Source organism: Ambystoma mexicanum, chromosome 10 (genome assembly GCF_040938575.1).
Source record: "Ambystoma mexicanum isolate Mex_15411 chromosome 10, UKY_AmexF1_1, whole genome shotgun sequence".
In the NCBI taxonomy this organism is placed as follows: Eukaryota; Metazoa; Chordata; class Amphibia; order Caudata; family Ambystomatidae; genus Ambystoma; species Ambystoma mexicanum.
Window position 1 is genome coordinate 1,512,446,476 of NC_090932.1, and position 26,688 is coordinate 1,512,473,163.

Here is a 26,688-nt window from a genome sequence, read left to right on the forward strand (position 1 = left end):
ACACCATTTATTTCTCTCCAACGGATTCCTTATATTTAAAATACAATTGGTATGCATGACATTAAGTCTAAATCTCATATAGGAGTTTCTAAAACTCCTAGATGGGTATTTTGTCAAGTAGAATTCCATAGCCGGAAAAAGTTTCCAAAAAGAATGGACTTGATTGTACAATTTGGAAGCTAACACTTTACTCTTTGTCAGAGACCAATCCATGCCCCTAATAATCTGTTTGCATTTGATGGGTTTGTTCTTAACAGTACATTTAGCAATACCCATTTTCTTCTAGCATCAGCTCAATTTCATTGTTTAGAGCAACCATAAAGGGGCAAGACACATCAGCCCCTGCTTCCGCATAAAAGTTGGTGACTCCCAATAATTGGCATTTTCTCCATAACATAAGCCTTTTAGTTGCGACTAACGAGTGGAGGGATTGTAAACCCAATTCGTATCTCAATACTTCGATGGGGATACAATTTGGTAAAAAGAACAAAAGCCCCCTCCAAGCAATACCTTCCAATGTTTTCAAAAAATCATCAATATCAACTGAAAAGATTTCTAGGCCATAAGTGATCCGCGGGACCACTTTACTTAGATACAATTCTCTCATTGGTTTCATCGTAAAACCTCCATATTTTCTTTCCAGCATTCGCATCTGTTTTAAAGCCACTTCTGCTTTTGATTTAAGTTGGTTTTTAAACAGCGTGACCGATTCAGTGCCCATAAAGCAATAACCTAGATATTTGAATGCTTTTTGGGGCTTAATTTGTTTGCCTTCACAGAACCATGAGAGAGAGTTCTGCTTCTTATTGGCCCGTCCCATTCGAATTATAATCGTTTTGGAGGGATTAATTTTTAGGTATAGATTACTTATAAACAATTCAAAAGTCTTAATTAGGCGCTGTAAACCCACTTTGGTATTGTCCAAGAGGAGAAAATCATCAGCATAAGCCAACCACGAAATTCCTCTTCCATTCAGTTTGGGTGAAACCAGACCCATGTTCATAAAGGCAAATTGAGCTCCACTGACATATAGGTTAAAAATCGTTGGTGCCAGCATGCATCCTTGTCTTAAGCCATTGTTGATTAAAATTTGGGAGGAGAGATCCCCAACCGTGTTCATTCTTACAACTAGCCTAGTGTCTGTGTAAAGTTCAACAATAATGTTCAATAGATGCATTGGCATTTTTAGAGATTTTAGATTATGCCATAGCATTGGCCTGTCAACAAGGTCAAATGCCTTGCTAAGGTCCATAGATGCCACAAAAGTTTGACTCTTCCCCTTAGCCCACGCTTTGCTTTGGATACATCGCAAGACTAACCCACCACAATCCGTACCGCAGTTTTTCTTGAAACCCACTTGGTTCATGCTAAGTATATGATTATCATCCATCCACCTCTGAACATCAATCAGTACCAAGGATGCGCATATTTTAGAGTCTGAGTCCGCGATAGCTATGGGTCTGTAGTTACTGGGCTCCAATCGGGAACCCTTTTTAAACATCGGGATGACAACAGACACCCTCCAAGATTGCGGAATGATTTTAAGTGTACACACGTCTTTGAAAAGTGTACATAAGATTCTTGCCCATAAGAGAGGGTCAGCTTTTAGCACCTTATTACTGAGATTGTTTAACCCAGGGGCTCCTGTATTTTTAGATTTTATTATAATATTCTTTATTATACCTACCTCACATCTCAATGTCCAAGGTGAAGGACTCACTCTATGAGGTGAGTAACATTGGTCATTGGTCTTATACAACTTAGAAAAATGGCCTGCCCAGATGGCTTCAGGGATTGGATTTATCATTATTTTGACTTGAGTCGGGTCCACATTATTCATTAGTTGCCAAAAGTTATGCGAGTTCACCCCTCTCATTGCTCCTAACATCCGTTCACCATCCCGTTGAGCAATGATACATCTATGGCTCCTCAGCCAGTTTTTGTATGATTGCTTTACTCGTTTGATAGAAACCCAATGGTCCGAACCAGCTATATTCAGTTTACGCAGTCTGCGGAGCTCCCTATTAAGTTCTCTTTTTCTTTTGTGAACATCTATGTCCATTGCATGCTTGTGTTGATTTGTCCGAACAGATCTGCAAGGCTTATGTTAAAAAAAAATCCTTAATTTTGGATCTAATGGTGCCGTCGAATTCTTTTACCGAGAACATATGCAAACGTTGTTCCAAATTTTTGTTTTCATATTCAGCGATGAGCGTAGAGGTAAATTTGTGTGTGGAATTAAAGGACCATTTAATCCTATTATTTGCGGTGTTAAGCAAAAGATCCTCCTTATAGCATTGTTTAGCCCTTTCGCATATTAAAAGTTCAAACTCCATCACAAGCATACAGTGGTCACTTGTTGAGACTTGCTTCACTTCAAAACTTAACAATGAAAAACTCAATTTGGCAGTTAGAAAAATATGATCAATAGTGGATTTACAGCCTCTTGCATTCCATGTACATTGGTCATTAGAAATATGCTTTAATCCCCACAATTCGGTGTATTTATGCCATAGGAATCCTCTGAGTTTCTGGCTACCAATTGCACAGGTTGTCCTCTTGAGGTGCAGGGATTCTCCCATCAAACTGTCCACATCACAGTCAGCGTTTAAATCGCCTGCTATTATTATTTGACCACAAGTGTTGTTGGTAGACCACTGATCTATTTGTTTACCTAAATCAATTAAGTTGATTTCCAGCTGTTGATCGGATAAGACATTCGCGTTCCAATACACGTTAATTATCAGTAGTGAGAAGAGATTCAAACCATCTCCCACCGAATAATCAGTTAAGAGAAACGATTGACCTTGTTTCCAAGTGTTTATTTTTTGCAGACCTGGGGACTCCTTTGAGGCCGTGAGTATACCCCCTTAGGTCTGCCTCTCGCACCTTTTGTGGCACATAAGTCCTCCACTACGAAATCTTCCCAGCCCACATGAGAGGTCAGCCATGTTTCTTGTAACAAAATTAGATCAAAGCCATGTAAATCTAACATGAGGGATTCGTTGTTAAAAAGATTGAAATTGCCACGAGAATTCCAGCATAGCAATTTCAAAGCATGATTAGTAACTATGCAGGTTTACCCAATTCCTTTAGATTGGAGATTGCGTCTCGCAAAGAAAGAGCCAACCATCTCCAATCCTGTTTATCTGATACATCATCAGTTTTTTGATTGGTGTGATAGAAACTTCGTTCCTCACTTTCTTGCCTTGTTATCCCACCTCTATCAGGGATTTGTGTTGGAATAGACTGGTCCTTAAATGGGAAGATGTCAAAACCCATACGATGAAGATGATCATTCTTAATTGGTACACTAGTTTAATGAACTTTGGCATTCATACGGTTATACCATAGAGCATTAAAGTAAGTGGAGACCACACATTTTGATGGAAGTTTAAGTGCATCAATATATATACAAGAAAAAAAAGGAAAGATACTGTAATATTTCACCCCAAACAATCAGCTAACAGTTGACGTTATAGACTCATTATTTGGCTTGTGCTCCATACCTTGCACCCACACCTCCGCTAGACTCTTACCACTTTACCCAGCATCAATCCCCAACCACTGTGCCACAGTGGATCCCCACCCCAGCTGATTGCTGGTCTGTGCTGATTGTGTGACCACATTTCTTGTGAAAAGAGGATTAGGGTCTTTGGAGGTGATTTCTCTCGCACCCACCATTTATTAAAAGGGAATATGTAGTGAAGGGTAGGAACATTCGATTTGGGGCCACCACAATAAGCGTGTTTTCCTGTGCTTGCTGTGCCACCAAATATCCAGTACATACCCTCTAACTATTGTGCTTCTCACCTCTGTTTAAAAGTAGTCAGCTAGTGCCACAGCCACATTATTTCACAGGCATCTCGTTATTTTTGACGATTTTCCCATTTTGCAGTCAAACTCAAGCATCTTACTATGCCCCTATAAAGCAGGAAGTGAGCAAAGCCAACTGATGTCTTCCCTGTTAAACATTTGGCCTGTGTGGTGGGCCTCTGCCAATAAGGACATCATAACACTGAAGAGAGAAATGTACTTTCTTTGGCTCACAAAATCAAGATTTTGTCTCCTATTCAAGTCTTTCATTCTCTTTCTTTACTGACTCTGGTCAGCTGGTCCTTACTGTGTCATTATACCTTAAAGTTAATGGTACATTCCTTGATTCCCTACTTTGGGCAGACTATTCTAGCTTGCCCTTCTCTGTTGGATGTTTTTCTTTCGCTCACTCTCTGCCCCTAGAGCCAACTTCCTGAAGACACTCCCCACTTGGGTTGTCTTGAGGCTTTCAGTTCCACAGACTTCACTTCTGCCTCTTGCTGATTGGACTTTAACTCGGAGAATGCAATCCATCTTGGGTTTCTTGGGACCTCAGTGCCATAAGGTTGCCTTTGGAATTATCATAACAACAACTAAACTTACATCACTCATTAGTTTTCTTTCCTGCTCTCTGTGCCTCTTCTGCTATGTTTAGGAGTGGACAAACTTCATTTTGCACCATATAGTTCTTCTCATCTGTCGTCCTGATTCTCAGCATGCCCTAGATACAAACTTGGCCTATATAGGCATTTACACAAAACACATCATGACAACACAATATAAACCATTGGAACATATCCTTCTGAGATGTTGTCCAATTGATTCTGCCCAAGGTGATTGATCTATAGATGTTTTTTGTGTGGAAATGTGGAGTTGGTCATGTTGCAATGTGAGGAAAGCACTGTTTCCTGCAGGAGGGTACAGGAGTACTGGCCACTGCATCAAATTAGTACTCACTCTAGAGCAGCTAGGGAAGCATTTGTGAGAACAGTTGCATGTAAAATGAAAGAGTTAATGAATAATTAAGATGCATGATTGGTGACATATTTCAATTAGGACTTACACTAAGCCAATACCATAAAGGCTTGGAAGTGGAAACAACATGTAACAGAACATGGAAAAATATCTGAACAAGTGGCCACATGGGCTGGTGTGAGAATAAATTGGTCCTGATGCAGGCTGAGTGGATAGACTAAGGGTACATGATTGTGCTAGCTGTACCCTTGTCGATAGGTGAAATGCGTGTCAACAGATTATTTTCTTTTGTAGAATGGCAAAAATTGACAGTGATCGAGTATACCCTTATGGACAGGGACTAATGGTTTCTGCATCTTAGTCATCCAGTTGATTTATGAGGTTTGGGTTGTCAATAAGATGTACAACTGGCTAGGTCAAGACATGCATTTAGATAGGACACCAATCACCACATGTCCAATGCCAAACAGTTTGTTCTGTATTGTATTATTAGAAGGCAGAGGTTGAATGTGATGGCACTGTGCACTTACTAACCCCCAAAGCATGTTGGCACATGTACTATGCATTTTTAACTCACTAGTGTGTTTTGATCAAGTGGTTTGATGCTGATATTTAAAAATGTCTTTTTTGTACTGAACAGTTTTATATAATACAGGTTTTTGGGCATGGCCCGAGATAACAAATAGTAACCATCAAGTTTTATGTAATGCTCCTCATAGATGCAATGCATTGATATTTATTGCCCAGAGACAAAGTCCGAAAGTAATATAGAAATGGTGTGAATATCCAATTCTTTCGGTAGATTCTAAATAGAATTTCAAGACTCTGGAAACATCCAAGTTATTAAGAATTTCCCTCAAAGTCAAGAATGAGGCATCGGATGTAAGACCGGAAGATTTCTCGTAGCAGAAATGAAAATCTGACAATTTACTGCACCGGTGCGGGCGGGGGGGGGAGGGGTCGGTTGGGGTGGGCGAGGACGACTGCACATCTATGCTTTTCGACTCTGTCCCTCGAGGACCTCCATCTTGGTGTCAACATCATTGATGGTATATAGCGCGCACAGTAAGGTTGGCTTCAGTTCTGTTTTTACGTGCATTGGTTTATTCTACACCCGACAGCTACTCACCCTAAAAGAGCATAAACAGCAATAAGGAAATTCTACTGCAGGGTAGGCTGGGAGGGCGAGGAGGAAAACTGTGAAGGAACATCCAGTCGAAAGAACGTTACCACGGGTAAGTAACTTGTTCTTCAAATGGATTATGTCCTCCCACATATTCCTCATTTTATGATAGATTCCCAAAGCAGTATTTGCATCTTTGGAGGAGGGAATCAGAATTTAGAGTTTCGAATTTTAAGTGTTCCTTATTAGTCTATGTGTACAGAATGTATCACTGCCTTCCCAAAACACCTTCCCAGCCTGAGGAAGAGTCCAGACTATAATGCTTGGTGAAAGTGTAGACTGAGGACCATGTTGCAGCCGCACACATATCCTGAATTGGTAATCCCCTCTGTAAAGCAGAGGAAGTAGCCATACCCCTGGTCAAATGTGCTCTGAGACCCCCAGGAGGATCTTTACCAGCTAATCTCTAGCATTCTGATATTCCTAGAATGATCCACCCAGATAAAGTTAGTTTTTAGACTGCCATACTCAATTTATGGCCTGTGCAACTAATAAAAAGTTGATATTTTTGTCTTAATTAAGACATTCTGGAAATGTAGAAGCTAAGTGCACATTTTGGGTCAAATCTGTGTAGCCTCTCCGCTTCCTTACCAGGACGAGTTGGGGTACAGAAAGAAGGTAGAATGATTTTTGGAGTCAAATGAAAATCAGACACAATTTTTGGTAGAAGGGTAGTTTTAACCTTAAATACCACTCTATCCTTAAAGAAGACTGTGTAAGGAGGAAGCCAAGGCTTGAAGTTCACTCACCCTACAGATCCTCTCCTTGTGGAAGACATATTGGAAGGCAGATGGACATGTCCAGAAGGTCCAGGTACCACGTCCTCCTGGCCCAATCTGGGGCAATTAGGATCACGGATTTCCCAAATGTTCTCAACCTCCTGATCACGTGAGGAATGACGGGGACCGGAGGAAACGCATACAGGAGTGGATATCCCCAGTCCACTATGAACGCATCTCCTAGTGGTAGAACAGTTCGCACTTCTGGTTGACACTGGTCACAAACAGATCCACTTGAGGGGTTCCCAAAGGGTGAAGATCTCTTGAAGGACTTCCTGCGCTAGTTACCACTCGTGGGAGACTGTGCTATGCCTGCTAAGAGTGTCCGCCGCTGTTTTCAACTCTCCGGCTAGGTGAACTGCTGATAGAGAGATTCCTTCTTGAATTGCCCAGAACCAGAGCTGCATTGCTTCTCTGCACAGTGCTAGTGACCCTACGCCTCCTCTCTTTTTGAGGTAGTACATGGCCACTGTGTTATCCGTAATTATCAGGACATTCTTTCGCCGTACCGAGGGCAGAAAGGCCTTCAGCGCTAGTCCGATGGCCCTCAGCTCCAAAAGGTTGATGTGTAGTTTGGACTCCGATTGAGACCAAGACTGCTGATTGACAGATCGTTGGGGTGGGCTCCCCACCCTGCGAGTGAGGTGTCCGTCACTACTATCATCTCCGCCCATGGTTACCAAAAAGGCTCTCCTTTCAAAGTTTTGTCCTTTCAGGCCCACCACACAAGGTCCTGTGTGACTCAGCTCGGAACCTCAAGGAGGTCTGACATCCTGCCTGAGATTTGGGACCATTAAGTCCTGAGGGCCCATTGAAGGGATCTCATTCTGAGGTGGGCCTGTGGCACCAGGAAAATGCAGGATGTCATGAGGCCGGAAGACGCTGGGCACTCTGGAATTTCGTGACCATCTGCAGAATGTCTTGAGCTCTCACCTCGGGTGGCAAGGCTTTTCCAAAGGAAGTGTCTAGGACAGCTCCGATGAATTGGAGCCTTTGAGAAGGTAGTGTGTGGGACTTCTTGAAGTTGAGGGAGAAGCCCAGTTTGTGAAGGGAGTGACGGGTGGAGCCGAGATGTTCCAGGGCCTTGTTGGGGGAACTTGCCCTGATCAGCCAATCTTCCAGGTAGGGGTAGACGTGAACCCCGCCCTCTCATGAGACTCGCTGCCACGACTGCCATCAACTTAGTGAAAACCCTTGGGGCGGAGGTCAGCCCAAAAGGCAAAACTCGAAACTGATGAGAACCGCCAACAGCAACCTGAGGTACTTTATGTGCCTGTGATGGACTGGCACATGAAAGTAAGCATCCTGAAAGTCCAATGATACCATTCAAGTCCTGAAGCTGGAGGGAAGGAAGGATCTGAGAAAGGGTAACCATCTTGAACTTGTCCTTCCTGAGGAACTTGTTCAAGTCTCTTAAGTCCAAGATGGGTCCCAATCCTTAGTCCTTCTTGGGAATTAGAAAGTAACTACAAACCCTTGTTCCTCTCTGCTATAGCACCTTTCTCCCGCAGGGTCAATATTTCCTGCATAAGGAGCAGATCTGGAACTTTGAAAGAGCTGTTTCCCGGTGGATAATCCTGAGGCCATTTTAGAAAGGGAAAGCAGTAACCATGGGCAACTGTTTCGATTGCCCATGCATCTGAAGTAATACCCCTCCATTTTGTCAGATACTGTGAGTGTCTGCCTCGCACCAGGGATTTGTGGAGTGCGGCCTCAGTGATGTTTTGAAGCGGCTGAGGGTAAAGCAGCTGTTGCTTGGGCGGTTATAGTACCTCTTCCCATCCACCATGGGGGAATCTTCTCAGACCTCTGAGTCGGCAGTCCTCTCTCTCTTTCAACTGAGGAGTAATAGCGAAAGGACCTGCCCTTCCAAGCTGTACCAGTGGGGCTGTCCGATTGCAGCACCAAGGGATTTGGCTGCTGCTTTGGAGGTCTGCAGCTTCTCCAGGCTCTCTTCAGCCTTGCTGCCAAATAAATGTGTTCTGTCAAAGGGCATGTTAAGAAGTCTAGACTGCAAATATGGAGCAAAACCAGACTTTCTCAACCAGAGAAATCTGCGCATTACAGTGCTAGCCGCAATAGCCCTGCTGAGTCTGGAGATATTCGCACATTGCATCTTTTTACCATCCTTGACAATGTTTAAGAAGCCATCTAGTTCTTCCTCTTCAGGGATATGTTCATCTGCCCTCGCAATGCAATACCATAAGGTGAAAGTGAACTTGGCCAGTGCACACGTGGCATTTGCCGATTTAAGAGCCATACTCCCCACAGAGAAAACCTTTCTAGCCAAAGCGTCTTAACGCTGGTCATCTCTGTCCAGGGGGTGGTAGTTGGGTATGCATTTTGTTTGGCTGTAGAAGTGGCAGCCTGATCTACCAAACATTCGGAAGTTGGATGCTTTGTCAGATAAGAAGGGTCACTGCTTGACGCTCTGTACTTGCTCGTCAGTTGTCTGTTCACTGCTGGAATTAATTCCAGCGTCTCCCAATTGGCATCAACTCTCCTTTGTAGAGCTGCATGCAAAGGAAGAATAGGGTCCTCCTGAGGTCCCTTATCTAAAGTATCAGTCAGGTCGCCCTGCTCAAAAAGTGGTGCAGCCCTTTTCCATCCCAGATATTCTATGACCCTAGGCTGTCACGACCCTCGCCCAAAACCCTATGGTGCCAGGCTCATACACCATGAAAAACAATGTGCTTGGGAACTACTTTATTGTATTGTCAGCCAACATGGAGGCATCCACATAGCTTGGTTCCTAAGAACCAAGCTATGCGGTCTAGTGTTTTGGATGTGGCAGCCTAGGGACTACTTTACCTGGACTATTTTGTTGGGGCTATTTAAACCACACCCGAGCAAGACAACACGCTTCGCGTTACTTTGCAGCTTGCAACGTGATGCTCACCGTGTCCAGCTATTCCCTCGAACCTAGGAGAAACAGAACCTGCAAGGAGACAAAAGGAACATCATTAGCAGCAGCATCTTACCTGCAGGCTTCATCTTTAAACACTCGCAGCTACTGAGAACAGCTTCCTCGAATCTGCACGGCTCCTGGACAGAACGACCTGAAAGAGGAAGATAGAGGCAACATTAAAGAAAACAGTAGAGACATTTACAAATTACGAACTGCTCAAAAGGCTTATCTGGCTGGTCGCCTCTCGGCTGGCACCACTCCGGACATTCCACCCGCGCTAAAGAAAACCTACAAGGAAGGAAAACACAGGTTAGCAAAGGCAAGACTTTGCAGCACTGCACATAGCGCTTACTTACTGCATCATAGCGCTCTTAATGCGCCATCATTTACCAGTGGGGCTCAACCAAGCCAGTTCGTCGCGCTGAAGCTCCGCATACCGAAGGGAGAAAAAAGACTTTTTAAACAAAGAAACGCATGCAGGATAGCAACAAAACTAAAGAACAGCAATAAGACCTACCTGAACAACATCAAACGGGCCGGCGTCAGTGAAGTAACTGGACTGCACTTGCCCATGAAAGACAGCGCGTCCCTGCAAAGAAGGCAGGACGGAGAGCATGCCTAATTCTACCACAAGGTGGGGAGAGGGTGCCAGAGTGACTGAAATCATATGGGGGGTGGAGGGAGGATACTTACCCCAGTCGGTCAGTCTTGAACACAGTCTTCCTGTATTTTCAGGCAGAACCTTCCCCGCAGACCACATCAGGGCAAAGCTGAGAAGCATACCAGCGAGTAACCCGGCTCGGTGGCGTCCCTGTGGATACCAGGTGAGCGTAACAAGACATCAGTTGTCGAAGATCCATCGGCATGATCTGACAGATCTGGTCTGCCAAACTATTTCTGGAGAAGTGTACAACCCACTTGCAGATTGCAGGGTTTCATGAAGGTAGTTTATTCTCGAGTCCTCAGAAATTAAGGCCTCTGGAACATTTTATGTCCCCATACTGCAACCCAAAGGGACGTGATTCATCTGAAGATGGCTCATCCTCTTCATAAATTGAGTAGAGAGATTTAAAAAAGTCCTTTTTAGGCAGTGGGGTGAAAGTTTTCTGAACATTCGTCGACACTGGCGTTGAAGTCTTAGACAACATCTAGGACTTTGACGGCTGTGGCGTCGAGGCTATTTAAGGCATCGACTTGGAGTCTTTCAGTGCCGATGGAGTCTATGATTTTGTCTTCGAAGGGATCTTTTCTCTACTCGAGGGAACCTTTGAGGGCTCCAGAGGAGTTTTCTATTGGCCACTCTGGCCAAAGGGCACACAGGTTTTGTCCTTTGCCTTTTTGTCGTGTTTGTCGAAATGGACATGGCTCATCTTTCTCCGAGGGGTTCGAGGCCGCATTCTCTAATATTTTGAGCATTTTTAGTCTGAACCTCTCCCACTCAGCTGGTGAGGCAGATTTGGTCGGGCACAAGAACCGTTCCGGGGAGGAGCTTGACGACGAAAACAGCCATCTGTGGCGCCTTTTCTTCGACTGCCGTGAGGATGAAGAGTGGTGTGTGCCACTGCGTGATCAGGACCTTTTAGCTTTCTTCCAACGAGGAGAGTCATCTCCCAACTTGTCGGAGGATCACTTTTTCGACAGGGTTGTCGAAGGGGATTTATGAGACCTACCTGCAGCTAACTTCCCTCTACGCTTTCAGGGCTTTTGCTGTCATTGATAGGCAGGACCCACACTCCGATGTTAAATGAGTAGATCCTAAGCACCACAGGCACACTCGATGGGAGTCCGTAAGGGAAATTTTTTGAACCCCGATCTAGGAGTCGATGATGCTGACAATGTCATTTTTTCCCTAAATACCAAAGGTTTGTCGACAAGGAAACAAAGGGCGCCGATATTCTGAAGCGATAGTACTCGCGGAAAAAAGGAACTGAAGTCAATGGTCGCTGGGCATACTATATACCAACGATGACGTCGACAATGAGGCGGAGGCCCTCGAGGGACTTCGAGTTGACAGGCATTCACACGCAGCATCCCCTGCTGGAAAAAATGTCCGAAGCAGCTAAAGCTGGATATACACTGCTTGTATATTTCGTAAAAATGTCTACTACAGCTTCTCTTCTTGATGCTTTCAAAATGTACATTCCTGTACATCCTTGTATTCCTTATTGCATTTTATTTTAACTTCCTCTCCTACGTACACTGTAATTTTCCTATTTGCCTGTATATTATTTCTACTCTCTCATGCTATTTGTATTTATACCATGTATGTAACCAGCTCCACAAGTTAAGTGCCTGGCTACCTCAGGGTCAAAACGCTATATAAGCAAATAAAACAAACAAACAAATGGAGTTATCATAAGATGAGGAATACGTGGAGGGGACAATCCATTCGAAAGTAAGATACTCACATAATACTGTGTCTCTATGGAAAATAAGAGAATTTCCTCAACCTATGGTGCTTGGAACTCACTGATTCTCTTAGCCGAACTATAGAAGCTCTTTTTTTAAGTTAATAGGTCAATGTCACAAGAAGCCGACCTGTTCAGCATAGGAGGATTTAGGTGAAAGAGGCTGTCAAAATGATGTTTAATAGCCTCGTTAGAAAGTGGAAACATTTTGACCGGTCAAAGATGTGGAATGCGTTGACAGAACATCCAGTCGAAAGAACGTTACCAGTTGGTAAGTAACTTGTTCTTCATATGGATTGTGTCCTCCAACGCATTCTACATCTTTGACAGACTCTCAAAGCAGTACCAGTAAATGGAGGAGGGAAAATAATTTAGAATACCCATATCCTGACCATGGATGGCATCCAGGGAATAATGTTTTATAAATGTATGGATTGAAGCCCAAGTAGCGGCATCACAAATATTCCTAATAGGAACACCCCGCTGGAGGGCGGTGGAAGTAGCCAACCCTTCTAGTGGAATGAGCTCTCAACTCTGCAGGAGGGTCTTTACCCACCAACCGGTAACAATCTGTAATGGTAAGTATAATCCACCTGGACAATGTTGGTTTGGTAACAGCCTGGCCCAATCGGTGTCCAGCATATCCTACAAAGAGTTGATCGTCCACTCTGACACTGGACATCCTAGTAAAAGCCAAGAGCTCTCCTAGGATCTAACAGATGGAGACGCTCCTCTCCCTTAACAGGATGAGGAGGAGGGTAGCATGATGGAAGAACCACCTTTTGACTCAAATGATATTCAGAGACTACCTTAGGTAGAAAAGAAGGGCATACTCGCAGTACAACCCTGTCCTTGTGAAACACAGTAAAGGGTGGCGTAGCTGAAAGTGCCTGCAATTCACTCACTCTGCGAACAGAAGTAACCACAACTAAGAACACAGTCTTGAAGGACAGTAATCTCGAAGGACAAGAGTGCAAAGGTTCAAATGGAGCACCTATGAGAAACCTCAAAACCAAATTCAAATCCCAAACCGGCACCTGGAAAGAGGACGGCGGGAATACATTAGTCAGTCCTTTAAGAAACTGAGAAATTAAAGGAATCTTAAAGTAAGAACATTCTTCAGACAAGCGCTTAAAGATAGACAGCGCCGCCAGGTAACCTTTAATGGTACCCACTTGAAGGCCTCTGTGGGCCAAGGAAAGCAAGAAAGCCAAAACCATAGGAATGGAGCACTGAAAAGGATCAACATTGTGATCCCTGCACCAGTCGCAGAATTTACACCAACGGCAACGGTACAGGGATTTTGTTGCAGGCCGCTTGGCAGAAAGCAACACCTCCATCACGTCATCCGGGAGGTCCCAAACCTTATACCTCAACCTTTCAGATACCAAGCGTGAAGGTTGAGAGTCTTGACCTCTGGATGGACCTGACCCCGGGCCCCCCATTTCTTCCCCCCCGTCCACCCGCGCGCGAGAGCAGATCCTCTCGGTGGGGAAGGCAGCGTGGAGGGCAGATGGACATTTCTAGAAGGTCCGGGTACCACGCTATCATGGCCCAATCCGGAGCAATGAGGATCATGTGGGAACCGAACCTCTGTAACCTCTGCAACACTTGAGGAATGACGGCGATTGGAGAAAACGTGTATAGCAGTGGGAATTGCCAATCCACCACAAACGTGTCTCATAAGGCTCCTCTTAGAGGAAATTCCCTTGAGCAGAATCTCACGCACTTCCGGTTGACACTGGTGGCGAAGAGATCCACTTGCAGGGTTCCCCAAAGGGCGGAGATCTCCTGAAGGACTTCCTGAGCCAACTCCCACTCGTGAGAGACTGTGCTCTGCCTGCTCAGAGCATCCGCTGCTGTATTTTCGTCACTGGCCAGATGAACTGCCGAGATCGAAATTTCCTGCTGGGTGGCCCAGAACCAGAGCTGCATTGCCTCTCTGCACACCCGGAGTGACCCTGCCCCCCCTTTTTTTGTTGAGGTAACGCATGGCCACTGTGTTGTCCGTCTTGATCAAGACACTCTTCCCCCGTACCAAGGGCAGAAAAGCCTTCAGGGCTAGCCTAATGGCTCTCAGCTCTAACAGATTGATGTGGAGTCTGGACTCTGACGAAGACCAACGACCGCTGGCTGTCACCTCTGGCTACGGTTGACAAACCGGTTCCCCCTTCATCAGGTTCCCTTCGTTCACCCACCATAGAAGGGAGACTGAGCGTGGGATCTGAACAGGATCCGTCATCTTGCCAGAGAACTGCGACCACTGCATCTTGAGGACCCATTGCCGGGATCTCATCTGCAGCCTGGCCTCTGGCACCAGAAAAATGCAGGAAGCCATGAGGCCGAGCAACCTTAAGAATTCAAACACCGGGAGACTCTGGGCATGTTGAAACTTGTCCACCATCTGCACAATGTGATGAGCCCTTACCTTGGGATGCAAACACTTCCCCAAGGATGTATCCAACACAGCCCCGATGTACTGGAGCTGTTGGGAAGGTGTCAGGTGCGACTTCTTGAAATTCAGGGACAAGCCCAGCCAGTGGAGGGTGCGGCAGGTGACACCGAGATGATCCAAAGCTAGCTCGGGAGAGCGCGCCCAGATCAGCCATACGTCCAGGTAGGGGTAGACGTGAATCCCCCCTCACCTGAGGTACTTTGCCACCACCACCATGAGCTTGGTGAAGACCCTCGGTGCGGAGGTCAATCCAAACGGCAGGACCCGAAACTGAAAGTGTGCGTCGCCAGCCGCAAACCTCAGGTACTTCCTGTGCGCTGGATGGCTCGACATATTGAAGTAACCATCCTTGAGGTCCAGAGACACCAACCAATCCTGAACTTGAAGGGCCTGGAGGAGTTGAGAAAGAGTGACCATCTTGAACTTGTCCTTCCGGAGGAGTTTGTTCAACCAACGCAAGTCCATGATGGGCCACAAACCCCCGTATTTCTTTGGGATCAAAAAATAACGGGAATACCATCCCTTGTTCCTCTCCGCTACAGCAACCAGTTCTATAGCGTCTTTCTCTAGCAGGAACAAGATTTCCTGCGCAAGGAGCGGATCCGGAAGCTTCAAAGAGAGTTTCCCCGGTGGATTGTCGTGAGGCCGCTGAAGGAAGGAAGACAGTAGCCGTAGTCTATGGTATCCAACACCTACACATCTGAAGCAATGGCCCGCCATTCTTCGAGATGCTGAGACAGTCTGCCCCCAACCAGCAAACCATGGGACATGGCCTCATGACTGTTTGGAAGCGGCTGTGGCAGTGCCTGAAGGCAAAGAGGCAGCTGCCTGAGCGGACCTGGCACCACGATTTCCCCATCCATCACGGGTACCTTTCCGCTTGCCCCTTTGACTGGCGGCCCCTCTCGTACTACCAAAGGAGGAGTAGTACCAAAAGGAAACTCCCCTCCACTGCTGTCCCCTAGGACGAAAAGGCAGAGGTTGACGCAACGTGGCGCTCAAAGACTTCGACACAGCTTTTGAGGTCTGCAACCTCTCAAGGCTCTCGTCAGCCTTGCTGCCAAATAAATGTGCGCCATCAAAGGGCATGTTGAGAAGACAGGCCTGCACATCCGGAGCAAACCCGGACTTACTCAACCACGCAAATCTGTGTATCGCGGTGCTCGCAGCTATGGATCGGCTAACACTGTCGGCCGTATCCAACCCCGACAGAAGAGATTCACACATAGTATCCTTGCCGTCTTGCACAAGAGCAAGGAAACCATCCCTTTCTTCCCCCCCCGGGAATATGCTCAGCCGCCAAGAAAACAATTCCACAGTGTGTGAGAAAACCTTGCCAAGGCACACGTGGAGTTGGCCGATTTCAAGGCCATGCTCCCAGCAGAAAATACCTTCCGGGCCCAACCGTCGAAGCGCTGGTCATCCCTATCCGGAGGGATGGTAGGGTACGCCGCCTGCCTCGAGGTGGCCGTAGCCGCCTGAACCACCAAACTCTCAGGAGTGGGGTGAGTAGACAAATAGCTGGGGTCACTAACGGAAGGGCAGTATTTCTTAGTTAGATTTTTATTCACAGCCGGAAGAGATTCCAGGGACTGCCAACCTTTTCTGCAAGGTAGAATGAAATGGCAAAACAGGGTCAGAGGACAGACCTTGATCCAAGATGTCCGTCAGATCATCTTGCACAAAGTCTTCTGGAGGACTAGACCAGCCCAGATACTCCGAGACTCGTGCCATGAGTCTCCTATAAGAAGACTCTGCATGAGCCCCAGGCTCAGGTCTACCAAATTCCACTTCCGCGGAAGTGTCCAGTCCACTTGCATCATGGAGGGTCTGCCTCACCTCCTCCAACTGACTGTCCCCAGAAAAAATTGGATCATCATCAAGGTCACCAGGTCCCTCAATCTTAGGCATTTCCTCCTCTTCAAAAATATCCTCCAGAGGGGGTTGAAACCCAGGCCTGGGGATAGAAGAGGGTCTGAAGGCCAAAACCGGCCTCACTGACTTCGATGTAGCCTTCCTTGGACGATCCACCATGTCTGTGTACTCCAACGGCAAATTTCGAGAAAAAATCCCCGAAGGCGCCGATAGCAGCAAAGGCTTCGACGTCAAGAGTGTCAACAACCTCGACGTCGGGATCGCCAAAGGCTTTGATGTCTGAATCGGACAGACACAGCGCCGAACGAGTCAATACCAGCCTGAGCCCTCAATAGGTTGCTGCGGTCCCGCTGGGGACGAGGACCGAGACCTAAAGACGTCTCTTGCGACCTTTTGATTTCTTGTCCGTACGGGACCTCTACGGCTCCCGATGAGTGTCGTGTCGTGAACCCAAGCCCGAAGGCGTGCGAACCACGGAACAAGACTGATCCAGGCCAATTGAAAAATCGCCATCATAGATTTCTTAAACGCTGCCCATTTCTCCGGAGTCGAGGACTTTATAGGGCACGTAACCTTCCTCGAGGCACTATCCTCCGAGGAGGATGGGGAAGGCGACCGGTGACGGCCCTTCCACGAGTACCGAGACAAGGAAGACAAGTGGCGGGAACCACTCTGGGACCGAGATGCCTGGGATTCCTTCTGACGCAGAGAGTCGCCCCTCGAGTCGCCCCTCGAGTCATTGGTGGAAACCTCCTTGGACTTGGAAGACCGGGACTTAACAGGCTTCGAGCCCCTACCTACCTGGAGCTTCCCCTTCCACTCCCGCAAGGCCTTAGCAGTCAGCGACTGGCATTTCGAGCAGTCGTCAGTGTCGTGTGACTCGCCGAGTGAACCACAAACAAATGTAGTGGGGGGGTCGGTGAGCGACATCTTAGACTTTCAGTCCCAGCAGCTCTTGAAACCGGACCGCAGAGGGGTCAAAGAGAAAGACATCTTCAATGAAGAAAGCACACGAGGTGCGCAGAGTCTCACGAAGTTAACACGTTCGCAGAAAAAACAGAACTGAGGCTACGGGTGCCGTGCATCCTATTTATAACATCCTGTGACGTCGTCCTCGACGGAGGCCCTCGAGGGACATGGACCCCGACGCCATCGACGCAGGACACCCTCTGCCGAAAAAGTTTCTGTAGTGCACAGCTGTGTACATTACATGTCAAAGATGTGGAATGCTTTGGAGGACACAATCCATTCAAAAGGGAGGACTCGAAATTGGTAATGCCTCTCCCCGATCTTGAACCTGAGGTACTGTCAGTGCCTGCGGTGTATTGGAATCTGAAAGTAGCAGTCTTTTCAGTCTAACGCCGCCAGATGTTCGTGAGGCTGAACTGATTGTATGACGTCTTGTAGCGTGACCATTTTGAATGTTTGTTTCTTGATGTTTTTGTTTAACTTTCCGTTGGGCTTCTTCACCACAAAGTACCTTTAGTAACCCCTTTTCTCACCAAGTGTGGGGGAACCCTTTATATCGCTGTGTTGGCAAACATTTGACACATCTCTTGTTGAAGGATCCGTTGATGCGGATGGGACACTGTTATGGGAGGTAAGGGTATGTGTTTGCACTTGAACTCTAACTGATGGCCGTGTTGGATGAACTATCACCCATCTGCCTTTGGTTATTGATCGCCACCTGTCGCCATAAAGCGTCACCATGGTGCGCCCTGTGGGCAGTCATTACTGAGATTTGTTCTGCCTACCCCTTTGAGAGGTGGCAGAGCTGAGTTTACTTTGTGGTTGGCAGTAGTCCCTGGAGCACTGGAAGGACTGATAGTTCCTTTTGAAGCCCTGAGAGTAATAGCCGGATCCAGCATACCTTTTGGAGTCTTTAGTTGAAGATGATCTAGTCTAAACCTTAAGCTCCCCGAATGGGACTAAAAGACTTTCTGCATTGTAAGGAAGTTAGTTACTGCGCAGTATCAGAATCCACCTCCATTGGCCTTAAGAGCCTCGTCAATATTGTTACCAAAGACGTTTTCACCCTCGAATGACATGTCTACGACCTTATGTTGCACCTCCTGTCTGATGTCGGTACGGCATAGCCAGCCTTGCCTTCATAGGACAACCCCATTACCAATCTGTTTAAACCCTGTTTTGGCGAGGTCCCCAGCAATATGTATGAAGAAACTTCTTCGCCCTTGCGTACAATTGTCATGGCTTCCTGTCGTTGTTGTTTGGGTAAATGGTCCAGGATGGGGGCCGGTGTACTTTTCACAGTCATAGCATTGAGGGACTGCCTGAGGACGAGGAGATGGTAGTCTGGCGTTGAGTTGACCCAATAGCCCTTGCAAAGTTGACAGTACTTACAGGGATAGAAGAGACTGCAGGTTTATTAGTGGATATGCTGGTGTCACCCCCCCTGCCTTCCCCCCTCGGAGTTTAAGGGTGTTACAGGAGGGAAACAGAGGAGTGCACTGGCTTGTTGTCTTACTGGTGTTCTTTCCTCCCTTGGTCGGAAGGGAATGGAAACCCTATCCTGAAAATGGAATTGTATAACTGTATATTCTTACGAGTCTGAATCTGTGACACCTAGGAAATCATCCCTTGGAGGCTCAAAATCTGACATGATTTTGTTTTGCAGAATTTCAACGGGCATGATATATTGTATATCTTATGGAAGATACTCCTACCGGGAGTTCCCTTGGTTCCAAAGGGTCCTCTGTTGAGGTCCTAAGGTTTCTTTTAGTACAAGAGGCTAAGGTTAGGCCTTCTCCTTGCAGCTGCGTGATAGGCTGAATAGGATTGTCGATGGCTGAAATCGCAGGAAGAGCCGTTGACAGGCAGGGGTCTAATGCTTTGGAGCACCCCGCTGGTATTTTCTCACTGCTTGCTGAGTGTTTTCTTTCGTTGACTAGTGGCCCAGCCACGATACCTATCCGGAAGAGGACCTGCACCTCTCTCTGGGAGAATGGGACTCAAGATTACGAGCACTGTTTTTTCTTCGCCAACAAAGGTTTTCGTGGACGACTTGTCCTTATGTTTATCTTTCGCTGCCGCAGTTGCCCTCAATGACGAGTGGGAGGCTGACACCATCATCAGCAGTGCGCCCTTGCCTGGTGAGACGTGGACGATGTTGAGAGGTACAACCCCATTTTGGGCGTCACCGCTGGGTGCGACCTTGCCGATTGGGTCGTCAATGTTTTCTCAGACGACTGCTTATTTGTGAATGGTGGGGCCTCGTGGCATACCGGTTTCTTTTGGGAGGGAGACCGTGATCGCTGGCCCGCATGACTCTGGCTCGTCAACGATTTTGCCTCACACTGGGTAGGTAGAGCTTTCTGCTTTTTCACAGGTCGCTTTTCTGACCTGGATTTATGGCTGGATGTGAACCATTTTCCAGAGGTAGTGGTAGCTCTCCCACTCCTTGAAGAGCCTGCCTCCAACGCAGTGTAAGACCCCTCGTTCAGCTAACAGATTAGGCAACGCTTTCGGTCTTTGCAGTTTTTGGGGGAGAAACCCTGACAGATTTCGCAGTTCTGCGACAAGTAATTTGGGTACAGGCAGTATATGCAGTATATATGTCTATCCCCTTCAAAGACATTTCTTAGGCCGCACATACCACAGGCTCTAAACAAGGATTATTTAGACGCTGTGGTTTCCATGTTCATTGCCGATGTTTATATCCGTTGTTTGTTTTGCTGAAAGATTAAATAATTTTTTCGTAGATGAAGATTTCTCTCTGGAGAGAAGTACGTGAGGATTCCCATCAGCTAAGAAGGCGGTTGAACTCTGAGGGGAAGCTGCTGGGGTGGACCTATACACTCTACATCCTATTGATAGGGACCAAAAGCACCCCCAAAGATGCGGCTAGGACACTCAAGGTGTCAAAGGTTTTACCTTAGGAAAGGTATTTAAATAGAAGTAACCAGGGATTCCCAGACTGATGATGGGGAATATTCACAGCATGTCAATCTATGAAAGATCCAATGCTGGAGAAATGATTTAACTTACACTTGTGGGGAGCATGATGAAGCCTCAGCAGTCTGTGTTACGAAGGATTTCCAAAATCAGCTCTGGGGGTGCATTTTAGGAAGCCGCATTATTACTGTGAACATGGAGACGGAGGACTAGCCAAACCCCAATCAATACAAGGTAGCAGAGCGGCAAAACCTAGTCTCAGGAGGGCTGTTAGAGTGGTCTAGGGCCAAAATGAGCATACACAGAACACCGCCAATTCAAGTTAGACAGCTAAGTACAACATTATACAATGATTTATTAGGCCTCTACAATATAAACTAAGCAAGTCAAACCTCCTGTGAAATATTGTCACACACTTAGGAGAAGAAAAAGCCTATACTTCAAAAACCAGTGAAACACAGCTAAGTACTTATATGCATGAAATTCAGTATAGACACTTAGGGGAGCTATTCTGTGGTTACTGTAACACTTAATAATTCCAACCCCAAGATGGTTTGGGGGTTTGTGTCCTAATGTGACTAGTTCTAAGGTCATACTTCACAGGTTAGGATTATTAAGAGATTTAGATTCAGACAATGCTAGTGGTTATGATCAAAAAGCTAAAAAGATAAGTAAACTAACTAAATCCCAGTGACAAGGATAGGCCTAGGAATGGATCCTTCATCAGTCCTCTACCAAACAAAGTGGAAAGAAGTTTAGAGACAGGACTTTATACCCATGTAACCCTACGACAGAGAACAGAGGGGATAGCAACAGGTATGTCAACTGTTAGGCAGAAACCTGTGCAGTTCCCTTAGGGACCACTGCAAAGGCTTAAGACTACAGGTGTTGGCAGTAAACCCAATTTGTAGCAGTCTGTACCACCCAGATTTACCAGGAAGCTGTGGCTGAGCAGCCAGACTTCTCTCAAGAAGAGGTAGACAGTATATAGAGTATACAAGATAGGTACCAAAATACAGTAGCACAAGCAAACACTGACCAGAGCTTTGGTATCAAGTATATAATTATTTATTTAAACACACACTTAGAAACACTCTAGCACTCTTATTATAAGTAAGTTCAAACCCACTTTGTCACTATTATCATATGTACATCCCTTATTCTTTATTAGGCTATTAGGCAAGTGTTAGGTAACACCACTTATTTCCAGACAGAGGTGAGTGCTTAACTAAAGATGGCACTCCAATAAGTTTAAGAAAAAGGGAGGGAAAAGGCAGAAATTAGTAACAGCACACAACACAATCCTTCAGAAGCACTTAGCAAGCCAGGAAAGTCAAAGTCTACTTGTGAGCAAAAAGTTCAGAGGCCTGGCTCCCCCTTGGAGAGAGTAGAACACCAATGTGCCCAGGATCACACAGTTTCAAAGGCTTGGAGAGTGTTGCAGAGAGTTCAGAAAGGAATTAGTTCAGTTTAGAAAAGTTCAGCTAGCCAGCCTAGGGCCAATCCAAGTGGTAAATTGAGGCTTTAAGAGTCAACCCACACAGACAGTTGCGAGGGAGGCCAGGTGGACACAGTACCTTTAAAGTGGAGAGGATCCTCCAGCGGGGGCAGTTGTTCCTGGCAGCGGGTGCAAGTCGCGTCGTCGTCCAGAGGAAGAGATCATCTCGACGTGGAGGAAAGCTGAGGGCCGTTGTACTGCCAGGGAAGAAACCAGCCGCATAGTTCACCGGTTAAAAGGTACTACCCTTTTATTTGCTGTAGTGGAATAAACGTGGTATCCCGGTTGCCAGGGTGCTTGGCACAGGCAAGGTGGCCCCGAGATGATCCGAGAAGGTGAAAAGGCGGGCAAACTGGTTATCCCCACCAGTCAAAGGAAGAAGACACTTCGGATTGAAGATCTCCTCTGTCGTCGGGAAAAGTGGTGAGACGGTTCAGCAGGGCTCCACCGGTTGTGTCGTTGTTGCAGGTCGGCTCAGCTTATCCCTCTTCAGATTCTTTGGTCCTGTGGCGACATCTGCAGTCCCAGTCCCCAAAGCCCTGCTTTTATGCAGAAAACCCCCATTCATCATTCCTAGCTGTCACTCAAACATGCTAAGTGGTGAGCCAGGAGGCTCACCACTGGGCCAATCACACCAGAGTGCGACTTGAGTTGCCGAGGCAACTCAGTCCAGGGTGCCTAAACCCCTCCCACACCCCCTGTGGTACCCAGACAGAGTGGCACCACTTTTGGAGGCTTCTGTGGAGAAGCCCTCCAAAAAGTGGAACAAAGGGCTCGACTTGGGTTGGAGTCACAGAAGCTAACACAAACGCCATTTTGGAACCGAGTTTTGGCAAAAAATACCAACCGGTGAATTTATATTAATTTAATAAACCGGCGGTATGTTCGAGGCTATATTACAAAGTGGTAACCTCGAACAATGGGAAAATCCCATAGGAATATATTTGTGGTCGAATATAAAAAGTAGTATCCACTGCCACCAGCCAAAACTCGGTCGGGGGGGACTGGACAGTGCCCCCTCGAACAACAGACCCCGGGGCAAATCGAATTGCCTCGACCAGTACGTCCACAATATGATGGTTTGTACTGGTTCTGTTCACAATTTAAGACTAGTAAAGCCAATGGTGACTTTACATGCCCTGGGAGACAGTAGTCAGTCCCAGGGTATGGAGTCTATGTTTGGGGGTCGCTACGACACCCCTAGGTTACTGCACGGAGGGTGCTGTGTAACCCACATACCAACAACATATGAAGCCCTATGGGGTAAAGGACCCCATAGCCCATAAAACACATACAAAGTCAAAGGAACACCTCAAATCATGTCTAAGGGCCTCATTACGACCCAGGCGGTAAGGGGTTTACGGCAGCGTAAACAGCGCCGACCCTTACCGCCTGAGTACGAGGTCCCTTAGCGCCATGGAGCTTTTAACACCTGCTTTTAGCAGGTGTTAAAATCCATGGCGCTAAGGGACCATGGAGTTAATTACGCCACCGTAATTTACGGTGGCGTAATTAACGCCTTCCCCACTCCCATTATGCCCTATGGGGCAAAAATGGGAATGGGGAAGGGTAAATGGGGATTGGGGACTTACCGCCCCGCCGACCTCGGAATGGGGCGGTAAGTCCGCCTACCACCATGGCGTAAACGTAGTTTACGCCATGGTGGTAAAGTCACGGCCCAGGCGATAACTTACCGCCTGGGTCGTAATGAGGCCCTAAGAGTGGAAGAAAAAGAGTCTCACTCTTAGCAGGAGAAAAAAATAAACCCCAAAAATCCAGCAAAGCTGCTGGGGGACTCACTAGGTTTGGGAAATTAGCCTTAACAGAGAATTCTCCCTAACATCAACCTACCCCCCACAACCCCAACAACCCCTGACTCGGATTTCTCCAGAGACCACTGCCGAGGTTATGGAATCCATTGGGGACAGTCTTCTGTGCTTGGTCTTGTCCAAGAAGGTTCAGGGGTCGCAGGTGTTGAGGTCACTTTTCGTGCAGGATTTAGTTTCAGTTTGGTCACGGTGCTTAGGAATCGGTTCCAGACACCTTCCAGCTGAACACACAAGCAAAGAAAAGGTGAAGGCTTTTTGATGCAGGAGACCTCAGGATGCCTCTAGGGAGGGAGGAAGAGGGAACGCAATGGAGTCAACAGTGTCCGGCAGTGACAGGCGTTCTTCCATTGAAGAACAAAGGAGCAGGTCCTGCACAACTTCTCGTGATGCAAGAAGGCTGAAAATATAGGACAAAGTTGAAGACCCTCCAAGTTCCTAGGATGCACTTGGAATAGTGATGGCTGTGAAGGAGAGAGGTGGTCAGTCCACCAGTTAGTTCAGGGACATTTCCGAAGGCACTGATTCTCGAGCAGGGGGTCCAGACTGGTTGTTCCAAACAGTCCAGGGGCCGAAGCACCAATGAGGGTCTTGAGATCAGGCAGAGGAGCAGGGATTCACTGGAGCTGGTGCTGGTCAGCTGTAGGAGTCATCCTTGGGTCGTCAATGGGCTGCTCCTCTTTGTAGAGGACTTGGCTCCAATAGTGAATGGCTTCAGGAGTCCTCTTTTTATCCAAGGTCTGGGCTAGAAGATCACCCAGGTCCACCAGTGGTAAAGATATGCACCATTCAAACAGGCAGTGGCCATCCAATCATGGATAGCCACCACATCTGCCCAGCAACAGACATTTTAGGCACTTGGATGTGTGCTGGGACCAAAGAGTCCCAGCCCCCACATCCAGGCTCATACACAAACCGCCCCTCTGCTCGTGAAAGCAGCAACTTTCCCTGGGAATGGGCATTCCACCTATGGCATTTTCTGACCTGAGAAGGCAGGAAGAAGGCCAATAAACAATATGGCCAAATGACAAGCAAAACCTGTACCCTCTTAGCCAATTGCAGTAGCCCATTGCGATAAATGCAAACGTGATGAGGAAAAAGTATAAAAAAAAGTAGAAAAATATCCACTGCCACCAACTGATCCTTGGCACATTGTACAAAATAACCACAAAGCCATTATAGAAAAAGGTATTGGGATAGAAAGTACAACGCTTCACTATACAGGGATATGTGCAATCGTAACAATATAAGAAATTCACAAGAAATGCATAGTCTCTTAGTACTGATAGCTTTAGGGGGTAATCAGTTTCTCCATATGAATGAGCAAAGCAAAAAGATAAGGGAAAGTAAAGCAGAAGGCTTTACTGACCTCTAAAAAGGCAGGACAGGGTTCTAAACAAAGCAAAAAGAAGGGGTGTTCCATAGCAAACTATGGGACGAAAGCAGCAAAAAGAAAATCTTTCCTAACAGTTTGACAGCTCTTTTTCTTTTGCACTAAGGAAAATATGCTGTTGGAGAGCCCAATGCCAAATCTGTTATGGTAGGAGACAAAGGGGGAGAGACAGAGTTCCTCCTTGTTTATATAAAACATTGCTGTGGTATTGTCCACAAACATTTGCAGCACCTTTCTCTGAATGGAAGGAATAAAGGATGTGAAAGCCAAGAAAATTAGGTTCTAGGACATTGATGAGGTCCATTCTGTCTGGATGGCTCCATAGACCGTGAGTTTAGAGCTGGGGGCAATGAGCTCTGTTAGGGAGACTTGTCAGTTTTATACTTAATCCCCTCGCCTAGTGAGACCCCCCCAGCCCTTTTTGCTGCACTTCTAGACCCTTTTCCTGTTCTTCTGAATGAGGGGAGCATTTCTCCACTCTTTCATTCTTATTCGCGCTAACCCTGGGAACTGTGTTCTTTAAGTTGTACCTTATTTTATGGAGTCTTGTTTTTGTTTTCATCCATATCTCCTAAAGGCATCTGTGTTTCACTTTTGTAGCACAGAGCACCCTATTTGCAGTGTTGCTGTGGGCCCTTTGGGTTCTCCATTTATATGGTTTCTTTTTCCCCCAAGACTACTGTTCTTAAGGAAAGCAGCATACTTTTTATCCTTCCTAAAACTTTAACTTATGAGAGATCAGCACATCCCACCGTATGTGGAGTGCTGTGGGGATACCTAATATACTTTTCTAACATTGAGGAACCTTTTTGAGATATCATAGGCCTGTACATTCGCGACCAAATCAGGGTTACTTGGTGATTATTAGCCTTTTTAGGGTTTTTGTCTTTTGTGGTTGGTTCTTTGTCGCATGAGTGTAGGTCACTACGGAGACACTGAGTTCCTCTACTCCGTTTGTAAACTGTAGGAAAAGTTGCAACTGTGCCTGCACTTATTTGCGTCAAGATAAATTACTGGTGTATTTCCTTTTGCTATGACTGACAAATCCAAAAGTTCAGTTGTATTTGATAAAGTTTTTTATTTTGAATTTTCAGCCCCTCTTGGATGACACGTGTTTCGGCGTACAACCTGCACCTTTTTCAAATCCGGGCCTGGAAACCTGACGCTTGTAGCACGGGCATCAGAATTTTCAGGTGGGATTGAGCCCAAGATTAAAAGTGCTTCATTTACAACAAGAACATTATTTTCTGTGTGAACTGTAATGACACATTGGCGCAAATAAGTGCAGGCACAGTTGCAACTTTTCCGATACCTAATATACCCCTTCTCTCTGCTCCTGTAACATTTTGGTTACAGTGACAAACCTATAGTAATGGCTGGTGGCAGTGGATGTTTTGTACCAACTTTTGGAACAATTTTTCAATGCAGGCTGCCTTCACAGTTGCGGTTATGCACACGAGGTATGTTCTAACAAGGGGGCTCCTTTCTTTTTTCACCATTTCTTGTGTGGTTGTCCTTTGTCAACCCTTCTTCTACCATTCAGGGAAGGGGAGGTCAGAATGAGTTTTGCCTTTGGCGGGAACCTTTCTGTATCCTGCCAGTGTGTCTGTGAGGCCAGGAAGCAGGGGGAGGAGCTATAAACTCATCCTTCGTCTGCTGA

The 26,688-nt window shown here is 46.4% G+C and overlaps 1 protein-coding gene across 1 annotated transcript in view; it reads right to left on the bottom strand.

The window, feature by feature from the left end:
* TCTN2 (tectonic family member 2) overlaps nt 1-26,688 on the bottom strand; it is a 794,052-nt gene that overhangs the window by 247,196 nt on the left and 520,168 nt on the right. The window lies entirely within an intron of this gene.